Source organism: Schistocerca nitens, chromosome 7 (assembly GCF_023898315.1).
Source record: "Schistocerca nitens isolate TAMUIC-IGC-003100 chromosome 7, iqSchNite1.1, whole genome shotgun sequence".
NCBI classification, from domain to species: domain Eukaryota; kingdom Metazoa; phylum Arthropoda; class Insecta; order Orthoptera; family Acrididae; genus Schistocerca; species Schistocerca nitens.
The window spans coordinates 635,512,907-635,526,687 of NC_064620.1; the positions used below are offsets into that span (position 1 = coordinate 635,512,907).

A 13,781-nucleotide genomic window follows, 5' to 3' on the forward strand; every position below is an offset into this window, starting at 1 on the left:
GGCACCTAATGGCGAGGTCATCAGAACCCTTACACTTATGAAAAGAAATGAATGTGGAGATAAACTAAAATTATTGAACACTCATGCACTGGAAATGACTATACGGTCACTATCTCAAATGCTCTAAAAACAATTAGGAGAGAAAGTAGCTATACATGAAATTAAAACACAGAAAACAAAACACAGAAAACAAAACACAGAAGAGCTAAAAGAAAGGACAGAGAAATGTGACCGGCTGACCACATACAAAAAAATTGGGTGAGCCACACACCCTGTTGACACATTAAAAACATCTCCCTAAAATCGTCTTAAAAATGTTGGACAATTCACAAAACTTTAACACTTTAACCGCACCATTGGAACATTGCTTCATATAGAGGGCAGATCTGTCGGCAAATCCTTCGCCAGCATAAGAATCCTTGTGTCATGGGGCTGTGGTCTATGCGAAGACGAGCAAGAAGGACCTCGTCCCATCAATGTGGCTGGAAGGAAGTACACCACAGCCAAGTTGTTGGCTTACTACATGGAGCTTGTTGTCAGTCACTTCCAGCCAGATCACGACACACCTCCTTGACTGCTCGATCTGCCCTTTCATTCCTATCAGTTCCCATCTGCCAAGGTACCCAGCAGAAAGACACCACTCACAGTTGGAGGAGGGTATCCTGGATATTCTGGATGAGTTTACCTGCTGGGTACAAACGTTTGAGAGAGTAAATGGCACTCAGAGAATCTGAACAGACAAGAAGTTTAGCACTGGAAGAATGCCTCTTCCGTTCCAGTGACTGTAAAATTGCATATAACTTTTTGTTGAAGATAGTAAATTCCTGAGGCAGTCGGATCTTGAGGACACAATCCATGACAACAATGGAGCAACCAATGGAGCCCCCTTGCTTAGATCCATCCAAAGACAGTAATGTCGATGCAGTGCACATATAAAACGTCTGAAGTAGTCACAATCAAGCTACAGTAGCCCATTACAAACAGTATTGTATGATGCTTAAAAATGTTATAAAGAAGGCAGAGAGAATGTGGTATGCAAATAGAATAATTAATTCACAGGATAGAATTAAAACCATATGGTCAGTTATAAAAGAAGTGTCTGGTCAGCAGCACAAGGTCGACGAAATAAAGTCAGTTCGCAGTAAAAATATTTCTGTTACTGACAAATCAGAAATATGTATGGTATTTAACAATCATTTTCTGAGCATTGCTGGCGAATTAAATAAAAATTTAGTTTCTACAGGGAACTTTTTTGGCAAATGCCTTTTCAAGATTGATGTCTGAAGTACTTCTGTGATGCAGACAAGAGGGAGATTGAACCAATAATTAAATCACTGAAGACTAAGGACTCTCATGGATATGATGAAGCGCCTAGCAGAATATTAAAGTACTGTGCTGCACATGTTAGCCTTGTATTTAGCCATATTTGTAATTTTTGCTTTAGGAACGGTCAATTTCCTGAGCGATTTAAGTACTCAGTAGTAAAGCCACTTTATAAAAAGGGAGAAAAGGATAATGCAGACAATTTTAGACCTATTTCTATGCCATCTGAGTTTGGTAAAGTTATTGAAAAGGCTGTGTATATAAGGATAATAGATCATTTTATATCAAGGATTTGCTATCAAATGTGCACTTCGGTTATAGAAGTCTTAACAACCGAAAATGCTATATTCTCTTTTCTCTGTGGGGAACTGGATGGGTTAAATAAAAGGTTTCGAATGCTAGGCATATTTTTTTGATTTAACTAAGGCATTTCATTGTGTTGATCACAAAATATTGCTCCGCAAGTTGGACCATTACGGAAAACGGGGAGTAGATCACAATTGGTTCACCTCTTACTTTAGCGACAGGCAGTAAATGTCATTATTCGCAGTGTTGAGAATGGCTGTGATGTGGGGTCTGAGTGGAGTACAGTCAAGTGGGGGGTGCCCCAGGGATCAGTGTTGGTGCCACTCCTGTTCCTTATTTGTATAAATGATATGCCCTCTAGCATTACAGGTAACTCTAAAATGTTTCTGTTTGCTAATGACACTAGCTTGGTAGTAAAGGATGTTGGGTGCAAAATTGGCTCTGTTTCAGATAGTGCAGTTTATGATCTAAGTTCATGGCTTGTAAAAAATAAACTAACACTAAGTCGCAGCAACACTCAGTTTTTAGTTTCAAACACACAATTCAACAAAACCTGGCATTTTAATTTCACAAAATGGGCATATGATTAGTGAAACTGAACAGTTCAAATTTCTAGGTTTTCAGATAGATAGTAACCTGTCGTGGAAAGCCCACGTTCAGGATCTTGTTTGAAGACTTAATGTTGCCATTTTTGCTATTCAAATGGTATCTGAAGTGAGTGATTGTTCGACACAAAAATTAGTCTACTTTACTTAATTTCATTCGCTTATGTCGTGTGGTTTTATATTTTGGGGTAACTCTACCCATTCTGAAATGATATTTTTGGCTTAGAAAACGGCAGTTCGGGCAGTGAGTGGTGCAAGTTTACAAACCTCTTGTCGAACCCTGTTCACGAGTCTGGATATTTTGACACTGGCCTCTCATATATAATCCATACTGTCATTTCTTGTTAACAATATTAGCTTATTCCGAAGAACAAGCAGCTTTCACTCAGTTAATACTTGGCAGAAATCAAACTTGCATTTGGATTGGACTTCCTTAACTCTTGTGCAGAAATGTGTGCAGTATAGGGTCACTCCTATTCTGTTGAGGAGTTCCTTGAAAAATTAAGCTGATTTTTGTTGCATCTTTTTTTTTTTAGGTCGCAAAACTGCCATGGTCATTAGCGCCCGGTCCGTGACTTAGGAAACAGTAAAAAACCGAAATTGAAAACCAGCAGCAATGGGAACGAAAGTCATAAAATTGGAGAAACTAAAAGCAGAAGGAAGGCTTAAAAATTCACTACAGAAAGGGGTTGGTTGTCCCCAAAAAAAGCTTCAAATGACTGACGTCATTTCACTGGCACTAATAAACTTGAGAACGCGGTCAGCTGAGCGCGTGTCATCTGCTAAAATCGACGATATATCAGGCGATAGCTGTAGACGGAAGCGTAACGGATTAAAATAGGGGCACTCAATTAAAAGGTGTCTTACCGTCCACAGCCGAGAGCAGTGGGGACAGAGTGGGGGAGGATCGCCGCTTAAAAGATGGCGATGGCTAAAAAGACAGTGCCCTATCTGGAGTCTAGTTAAAATTACCTCCTCCCGACGACGCGTTCGGGAGGAAGAGGTCCAAGCACAAGGAAGAGCTTACATGTCCCGCAATTTATTATGGGGAAGTGTCGACCAATGCGCGTGCCATAAATGAACAACACGACGACATAAAACGCTCCGTAGGTCGGTGAAGGGAATCGATTGAATAGCTGGCCGAAGAAGAGAGACTGCAGCCTTGGCTGCAATATCAGCCGCCCCATTTCCACAGATACCAACGTGTCCCAGGAGCCAGAGGAACACCACCGAGACGCCCACCAGGTGGAGCAAGTGCAGACAGTCCTGAATCCGGTGGACCAGAGGGTGCACAGGATAAAGAGCTTGGAGACCGAGGAGAGAGCTGAGAGAATCTGAGCAGATAACGTACTGTATCCGCTGATGGCGGCGGATGTAGTGGACAGCCTGGAGAACAGCGTAAAGCTCCGCAGTATACACCGAACACTGGTCGGGAAGCCGAAAGTGATTTGGGGTGTCGCCAACAATATAGGCACTCCCTACACCTAAAGATGTTTTCGAGCCGTCGGTGTAAATAAATGTGGCGTCCGTCATTTGTGCACATAGAGCAGCAAATGCCCAACGATAAACAAGTGAAGGGGTACCATCCTTGGGAAATCGACAAAGGTCACGGAGCAGGCAAATCCGGGGACGGAGCCAAGGCGGTGCTGTACCCCAAGTTGTCAAGAAGGTTTTAGGAAAGCAGAAGGAAAGAGAATGGAGCAGTTGACGGAAGCGGACTCCCAGTGGTAGTAGGGAGGAGGGGCGGCCTGCATACCCTACATCAAAGGAGGCGTCGAAAAAAATGTCATGGGCTGGATTAGCAGGCATGGAAGACCGATGGCTAGCATAACAACTCAGAAGGACTGCTCGCCAATTGGACAGCGGAGGCTCAGCAGTCTCAGCATAAAGGCTTTCCATAGGGCTGGTGTAAAAAGCTCCAGACACTAAACGTAATCCACGGTGGTGGATAGAGTCGAGACGCCGAAGAATAGACGGCCGAGCAGAGGAGTAGACTATGCTTCCATAGTCCAATTTCGAGCGCACTAAGGCGCGATAGAGTCGGAGAAGAACCACTCGGTCCGCTCCCCAGGAGGTACCATTCAGGACACGGAGGGTGTTAAGGGATCGCAGACAGCGAGCCGAAAGATAGGAAACGTGGGAGGACCAGCACAGTTTTCTGTCAAACATAAGACCCAAGAATTTAGCGGCGTTTGAAAACGGAAGGTTGGCAGGACCTAGATGTAAAGAGGGCGGAAGAAAATCCTTACGTCGCCAAAAATTAACACAAACGGTCTTACTGGGAGAAAAACGGAAGCCGGTTATGATGCTCCAAGAGTGGAGGCGATCGAGAGAGCCTTGAAGACGTCGTTCAAGAAGGCTGGTATGTTGAGAGCTGTAGTAGATCGCAAAATCGTCCACAAAGAGGGAGCCCGAGACATCAGGAAGGAGACAATCCATAATTGGATTTATGGCAATGGCAAACAGTACAACACTCAGCACGGAGCCCTGGGGTACCCCGTTTTCTTGAGAGAAAGTATGGGAAAGAGTAGTGTTCACCCGCACCCTAAATGTGCGCTCTGCCATAAATTCGCGAAGAAAAAGGGGCAGCCGACCTCGAAAGCCCCAAGAGAACAGTGTGCGGAGGATGCCTGTCCTCCAACAGGTATCGTATGCTCTCTCCAGATCAAAAAATATTGCTGCTGTTTGGCGTTTCCGGAGAAAATTGTTCATGATATAAGTTTAGAGAGCAACAAGATGGTCAACTGCAGAACGATGCTTTCGGAATCCGCATTGGGCAGGTGTTATAAGACTGCGGGATTCCAGCCACCACGCTAAACGGTAATTCACCATATGCTCCAAAACCTTACAGACACTACTTGTGAGAGAAATGGGGCGATAGCTAGAGGGGAGATGTTTGTCCTTTCCAGGTTTCGGAACAGGAACGACGATAGCATCCCGCCATCGTCTGGGAAAAGTACTGTCGGTCCAAATTCGATTATAAAGGCGAAGGAGGAAATGCAGACTATGGGTTGATAAATGCAGCAACATTTGGACGTGGATACCATCTGGTCCTGGGGCGGAGGAGCGAGAAGAAGAGAGTGCATGTTGGAGTTCCCCCATGGAGAAAACAGTATTGTAGCTTTCGCGATTTTGAGAGGAGAAAGCAAGAGGTCGCACTTCCGCTGCACGTTTCTTCGGGAGAAACGCTGGCGGGTAATTTGAAGAGCTCAAAATCTCAGCAAAGTGCTGACCCAACGAGTTAGAAATTGCGAAGGGGTCCACTAATGTGTCATGCGCGACAGTGAGCCCAGAGACGGGTGAGAAACTAGGCGCGCCTGAGAACCGTCGAAGCCGACTCCAAACTTCCGAGGAGGGAGTGAAGGTGTTAAATGAGCTAATAAAGAATTTCCAGCTTGCCTTCTTGCTACCGCGGCTGACGCGACGGCATCGTGCACGGAACTGCTTATAGCGGATACAGTTGGCCAACGTAGGATGGTGGCGGAAAATGCGAAGAGCTTGTCGCCGCTCACATATTGCGTCATGGCATGCCTCGTTCCACCAAGGAACTGGGGGGCGCCGGGGAAATTCGGAGGTGCGTGGTATTGAATGTTCCGCAGCTGTAAGAATAACGTCGGTAATATGTGTGACCTCATCGTCGACGCTGGGAAAGTGATGGTCATCGAATGTCGCTAGAGACGAAAAAAGTGTCCAATCAGCTTGGGCAAACTTCCAGCGTCGCGGGCGCATGTATGGCAGTTGAGGCTGCAGTCTAAGGACACATGGAAAGTGGTCACTCGAGTGTGTATCATCAAGGGCGAACCATTCGAAGCGCCGAGCTAGCGGAACAGTACCGACCACAAGGTCCAAATGAGATAAATTTGTCGTGGAGGCAGACAAAAATGTAGGGACCCCAGTGTTGAGGCAAACTAGATCCGCTTGGTGGAAGACGTCTAGCAATAATGAGCCACGTGGACAAGGATGTGGAGATCCCCAAAGCGGGTGGTGGGCATTGAAGTCCCCAACCAGCAAATAGGGGGGTGGAAGCTGACCAAGAAGATGAAGGAGATCAGCTCGTGCCATTGGTGTGGACGATGGAATGTATACAGTACAAAGAGAGAACGTGTATCCGGAAAGGGAAAGATGGACGGCGACAGCTTGGAAGGAAGTGTTTAAGGGGATTGGGTGATAATGGAGAGTATCATGGAGAAGAAGCATGAGTCCTCCATGTGCGGGAGTGCCTTCAACAGAGGGGAGATCATATCGGGCGGACTGAAAAGGAGGGAGAACAAAGTGGTCATGGGGATGCAGCTTTGTTTACTGAAGACAGAAGATGACCGGCGAGTAGGAACGTAAGAGGATCGACAATTCATCCCGATTGGCTCGAATACCGCGGATATTCCAGTGGATAATGGACATAGGGTGAACAGAAAATGGAGGAATGTGACCAAGGTCTCTGTCAACTCCACGACTGCTCAGAGCTTGCGACCAACAGCATGGAATGGCATTCAGCCGAAGGCAGAAGATCCTGATCCATAGGTTGGCCAGGAGCAGCTCCTGCCACCAGTGATCAGCCTCGGCGACACAGAAGACGGCCGAGGGCGATTCCCGCCAGGTGGTGCTGTAGATGGGACACGCCTTGGCAGAGAAGGAGAGGAACTGGGTTTCTTTGCAGTCTTCTTGGAAGTATGATGTTTAGATGAAGGAGGAACCGATGGTTGGGAAGTTGCGGTATGTAAAAACTCTTCACGAGTATGCTCTTTTTTCGAAGTCTTGCTGTCTGACTTTTGGGCTCGAGATTTAGCAGAACCCGACGAAGGGTGAGCCAGAGAGTGGGCAAGCGAAAGTGGTGAGGTTGCACGGGCGATGTTTGCGCTGGCCGATCTGACGACCATGGCACTAAAGGAGAGGTCGCAAGTCTGCGTGGCCGCCTCCTTTGTTGGCCGAGGAGAAGCAAGGACAGTGCTGTATTTTCCTGTCTGAGGCACGGTGGGCTGTCGACTGGCGAATAATTTTCGAGCAGCAAAGGTCGACACCTTTTCCTTCACTCTAATTTCCTGGATGAGCTTTTCGTCCTTAAAAACGGGGCAATCTCGAGTGGAAGCAGCGTGGTCACCCATACAGTTGATGCAGTGAGGGGATGGAGGTGGACAAGCACCCTCATGGGCATCCTTGCCACACGTAACACATTTGGCCGGATTGGAACAGGACTGGCTGGTGTGATTGAACCGCTGACACCAATAGCAACGCGTAGGGTTTGGGACGTAAGGGCGAACGGAAATTGTCTCATAGCCTGCTTTGATTTTCGATGGGAGTTGAACTTTGTGAAATGTCAAGAAGACAGTGCGGGTTGGAATGATGTTCGTGTCAACCCTTTCCGTAGCTCTATGAACAGCCATTACGCCCTGGTCAGACAGGTAGTGCTGAATTTCTTCGTCAGACAATCCATCGAGGGAGCGTGTATAAACGACTCCACGCGAGGAATTTAAAGTACGGTGCGGTTCCACCCGGACAGGGAAGGTGTGTAGTAGTGAGGTACGCAGCAATTTTTGTGCCTGGAGGGCACTGACTGTTTCTAACAACAGGGTGCCATTCCATAATCTGGAACAAGACTTTACAGGACCTGCAATTGCGTCGACACCTTTCTGAATAATGAAAGGGTTGACCGTGGAGAAGTCGTGACCTTCGTCAGACCGAGAAACAACAAGGAACTGTGGCAATGATGGAAGAACTGTCTGTGGCTGAGACTCAGTGAACTTACGCTTGTGAGCAGACATAGTGGAAGGTGAGGAAACCATTGCGGAGGAATCCCCCATGATTACCGGCATCTCCGATGGCGCGCTCCTCCCTTGTGGGGGCCCTCTCTGAGGGCACTCCCGCCTTAGGTGATTGTTCACACCTCAGGTCACACCTCCCGACATACGGACGGAGGGACCAATCGGCACTTTCAGAAGGTATCAGCTCGGGTAATCACCCCCCCCCCCCCCTGGGCCTGGCCGTTACCAGGGGTTACGTACGTGTCCTACCTGTCTACCCGGGGCGGGGAATTACGCGTTACCCCGTCACCGGCTACGCATGGAAGTGGTGGGTCAGCCTTCAGACACGCACAGGGAGGAAAAAAGAGAAAGGGAAAGGAAAGGAAAGGAAAGGAAAGAAGAGGAGTCTCAAACGCCGCAGCGGAGAAAAGTGCAAAGAGAAGAGGGAAGGAAAAGAGAAGGACAGAGGAAGGACGAAGACTTGCAAGTATAGAAAGCAAGAAATTTGTAACAGTTTCGAGCGTCCGTCTGCGGACGTAGGCACAAACCATTCTCCCAGAGGGGGAGAAAGGGAAGGAAAGAGCCAGAGGTGAGGGGGGTGGGGGGGTGGGGGGGCGGGGGGGAGCGGAGGTGGGGGATGGGGAAGGATGCGGAAAGGGAAGGTATGCAGCCCGCAAAGGAAGGAAGGCCACATTAGCTCGGGGTCCCGTGCTCGCTACACACGTATCCACAAAAGAGTTGTGGACCCCCTGGGGGGTGTTGCATTGTTGATTGCATTTACTTAAACTTATTGACTGACTTTTTTCGAGTTCATAAAAATTTATTTTTATTTTTATCCGTTATTACTTCTATGTTGTACTTTCATGTACTGACACGTTCCATGAGCTTGAAGATTTGCTCCTCAATTTGGTCCTATGGAATGTGACGTGTAAATAAAGTAAAATAAAACTGTCACACTCCATGAGTTGGGGATGTTGCCTGTCTTCCATGTAAGATTAAAACATTTGAGAAGGATTTCCTTTGATGCCGCTGGCAAGTGTAAGCATTCAGTAGCAAATTTTGTCGTGAGCAGGTGCAGTATCATGAGTCTCTGACAGTGCTGATTAAAGCATCCATGTAGAGAAAGGAAAGTTGTGGGCTTCAGAACAGTTGGATCTGAGTCCAACTTGCCTCTCCCTACAGTTGCACAGTAATGATGGAATGCCAGATCCTGGATTGTATTGGCTGTGGTTTTTGCAAATATTCTGGCCAGTGTCTGAGCAATGCATCTGGGCGTCATTCGGAGACGCACCTGCTTCAGCACTGTTGTTATTGGTAAATGGCTGTGTTTACTGGAAATCCTCCTGATGGCTTCCCATGCTTTTGTAAAACATGTGGAACAGTTAATGGAATCCTGGAATGTTTGCCACGAGTGCTTTTTGCTTTTCTTAATGATACGTCAAGCCTTGGCTCTCTTGACACGAAAAGCAGTGAGGTTGTCTGCTGTTGGGCAGCATTTAAACCGTCTAAGAGCTGCACATCTGGCCTGGATGGCTGAACGGCACTCTTCTGTCAAGTAGGGTACAAGTCACTACCTAAGAGGACTGAAAGACTGTGGTATAAACAGGTCAGCACCATGATGGATCCCACTAGTGATGTGGTCCACCCATTCCTGGATGTTGTCACAGTGTTCAAACACAGCCTACTGGCTGAACAATGCGCAGTTAGACCTGCCAATCATCCATGTTGGTGACTTGCGTTCCAGCAACATTAGGCGAAAGCAAATTGAGAAGTGGTCACTGGAATAAAGGTTGTCAATGACCTCCCAGTGAACAGAGTTGGGAAGGGCTGGAGAGAAGAGACATAGGTTGATGGCCATGAATAATCCAGTAGCAGCACAGAAATGAGTACGATGCATAGCTCTTGAGATGTCAGGAGGCTCTCCAAAACCCCATCTTCAGGCCAAGTAGAGGTGAAGCCCTACACGACAAGATGGGTATTGAAGTCTCCCAGGAGGAGAAATGGTCGAGGGAGTTGTTCCATAAGATCTGAGGGGAGCCTTAGAACCTATTGCATCCAACAGATGTAAATACAGAGAGCAAACTGTATGCCTCCGACATGCATAAATTTCAACTGCTACTGCTTGCAGGCCAGTATCCAGGGAGACAGCAGAAGAATGGTACGCATTAGTGACGAATGCTGCAACCTCTCCCTTGGCTCTTTCCCCACAACAGGTCATCTTTGCAGTATAGCATATAGCCCCGTAGCACAGGGATGTCTGTATCTTTAAAATGTGTTTCTTGTAAACACCAGTCATTGGTGTGATTTTACTTTACCTGTATCTTTGCATCAGGAAGGCTTGTAGAGTGAGGGTAAATGGAAGGGCTACCTGGATCCAAGGCATCTAACTCCATGACATTCCCCTCATCCTCATCAGTCAGACGTGCCAGAATGACATCTGATGACGCCTGGGAAGCTTGCCACCTGAACGTTGGGTTCCTTTCCCTGCTCCCTGTCCCATCAAGGATGAGGGAGAAGGGGGTGTTGAGAGGCACTCTGCTTTATGTGTGCCTTCTGGATGATCCCTGCTCAATTGTTATTGGTCTTTCCTACTGCAGCTGCCTGAACTAGTTTGTCCTTGCTCTTTTTTCCTTGGCATGTACACATGCAAGTATAGGTGATTGTGGTGGATACAGGCAAACCAGACATTGTCTGCATTGCAGCGTCCGACTTGGGAACAGGTTTGTGCACCATGGATGAAAATGAGATGGCAAAGACAGGGGGTTTTGTTACCTTATACTCTTTTTTAGCTTCAGCATAGGGATCTGCTTGGTCACTTATTTCCTGTATTTTGCGTTTCTCAGCACAAAGAGGGCAGTCTCAGCTCCAGACTCAGTGGTACCCAGAGCAGTTCACAGATGGGCAGTCAGTCCCAGTGTCAGCTGCTTTTCTGCACTCCACAACTCATGGTTTATGACCAAAACGCTGACACTTATAGAACTGCATAGGGTTTGGTATGTAAGGCTGAACATTAAGCCGAAGGAATCCTGCCGTACTACGTGCAAGCAGTGTCAGAGAATTGAATGTGATAATGAAAGTGGCAGTCTTTTCAGTGTCTCCATTCATCCGTGTCCATTGCTCCACATCAGTTATCCACTGGGATGCCCATTCTTATTTCAATTGCACTGTATCCATGTTCATGATACCTGAGCACATGACAATGCCCTTAGTTGCATCTAAACAATAATATAATATTCACTGAGTTTCTGTGATTTCTTATCAAGTTCCACCTGCTTTGACCTGTTAGTTTCGACCAAAAGTGAGACATTACGCAGTCATTTTTATAGATTTTAAGGTGCCAGACAAAGACAAGGCCGGCCGACGACGACGACGACAAAGACAAGGCCGGCCGACGACCAAGACAAGGCCGGCCGACGACAAAGACAAGGCCGGCCGACGACAAAGACAAGGCCGGCCGACGACAAAGACAAGGCCGGCCGACGACAAAGACAAGGCCGGCCGACGACAAAGACAAGGCCGGCCGACGACAAAGACAAGGCCGGCCGACGACAAAGACAAGGCCGGCCGACGACAAAGACAAGGCCGGCCGACGACAAAGACAAGGCCGGCCGACGACAAAGACAAGGCCGGCCGACGACAAAGACAAGGCCGGCCGACGACAAAGACAAGGCCGGCCGACGACAAAGACAAGGCCGGCCGACGACAAAGACAAGGCCGGCCGACGACAAAGACAAGGCCGGCCGACGACAAAGACAAGGCCGGCCGACGACAAAGACAAGGCCGGCCGACGACAAAGACAAGGCCGGCCGACGACAAAGACAAGGCCGGCCGACGACAAAGACAAGGCCGGCCGACGACAAAGACAAGGCCGGCCGACGACAAAGACAAGGCCGGCCGACGACAAAGACAAGGCCGGCCGACGACAAAGACAAGGCCGGCCGACGACAAAGACAAGGCCGGCCGACGACAAAGACAAGGCCGGCCGACGACAAAGACAAGGCCGGCCGACGACAAAGACAAGGCCGGCCGACGACAAAGACAAGGCCGGCCGACGACAAAGACAAGGCCGGCCGACGACAAAGACAAGGCCGGCCGACGACAAAGACAAGGCCGGCCGACGACAAAGACAAGGCCGGCCGACGACAAAGACAAGGCCGGCCGACGACAAAGACAAGGCCGGCCGACGACAAAGACAAGGCCGGCCGACGACAAAGACAAGGCCGGCCGACGACAAAGACAAGGCCGGCCGACGACAAAGACAAGGCCGGCCGACGACAAAGACAAGGCCGGCCGACGACAAAGACAAGGCCGGCCGACGACAAAGACAAGGCCGGCCGACGACAAAGACAAGGCCGGCCGACGACAAAGACAAGGCCGGCCGACGACAAAGACAAGGCCGGCCGACGACAAAGACAAGGCCGGCCGACGACAAAGACAAGGCCGGCCGACGACAAAGACAAGGCCGGCCGACGACAAAGACAAGGCCGGCCGACGACAAAGACAAGGCCGGCCGACGACAAAGACAAGGCCGGCCGACGACAAAGACAAGGCCGGCCGACGACAAAGACAAGGCCGGCCGACGACAAAGACAAGGCCGGCCGACGACAAAGACAAGGCCGGCCGACGACAAAGACAAGGCCGGCCGACGACAAAGACAAGGCCGGCCGACGACAAAGACAAGGCCGGCCGACGACAAAGACAAGGCCGGCCGACGACAAAGACAAGGCCGGCCGACGACAAAGACAAGGCCGGCCGACGACAAAGACAAGGCCGGCCGACGACAAAGACAAGGCCGGCCGACGACAAAGACAAGGCCGGCCGACGACAAAGACAAGGCCGGCCGACGACAAAGACAAGGCCGGCCGACGACAAAGACAAGGCCGGCCGACGACAAAGACAAGGCCGGCCGACGACAAAGACAAGGCCGGCCGACGACAAAGACAAGGCCGGCCGACGACAAAGACAAGGCCGGCCGACGACAAAGACAAGGCCGGCCGACGACAAAGACAAGGCCGGCCGACGACAAAGACAAGGCCGGCCGACGACAAAGACAAGGCCGGCCGACGACAAAGACAAGGCCGGCCGACGACAAAGACAAGGCCGGCCGACGACAAAGACAAGGCCGGCCGACGACAAAGACAAGGCCGGCCGACGACAAAGACAAGGCCGGCCGACGACAAAGACAAGGCCGGCCGACGACAAAGACAAGGCCGGCCGACGACAAAGACAAGGCCGGCCGACGACAAAGACAAGGCCGGCCGACGACAAAGACAAGGCCGGCCGACGACAAAGACAAGGCCGGCCGACGACAAAGACAAGGCCGGCCGACGACAAAGACAAGGCCGGCCGACGACAAAGACAAGGCCGGCCGACGACAAAGACAAGGCCGGCCGACGACAAAGACAAGGCCGGCCGACGACAAAGACAAGGCCGGCCGACGACAAAGACAAGGCCGGCCGACGACAAAGACAAGGCCGGCCGACGACAAAGACAAGGCCGGCCGACGACAAAGACAAGGCCGGCCGACGACAAAGACAAGGCCGGCCGACGACAAAGACAAGGCCGGCCGACGACAAAGACAAGGCCGGCCGACGACAAAGACAAGGCCGGCCGACGACAAAGACAAGGCCGGCCGACGACAAAGACAAGGCCGGCCGACGACAAAGACAAGGCCGGCCGACGACAAAGACAAGGCCGGCCGACGACAAAGACAAGGCCGGCCGACGACAAAGACAAGGCCGGCCGACGACAAAGACAAGGCCGGCCGACGACAAAGACAAGGCCGGCCGACGACAAAGACAAGGCCGGCCGA

The 13,781-nt window shown here is 49.9% G+C and overlaps 1 protein-coding gene across 2 annotated transcripts in view; it reads right to left on the reverse strand.

The window, feature by feature from the left end:
* Nucleotides 1–13,781, reverse strand: part of LOC126194922 (derlin-1) — a 160,897-nt gene that overhangs the window by 28,906 nt on the left and 118,210 nt on the right. The gene's annotated exons all lie outside the window — the stretch shown is intronic.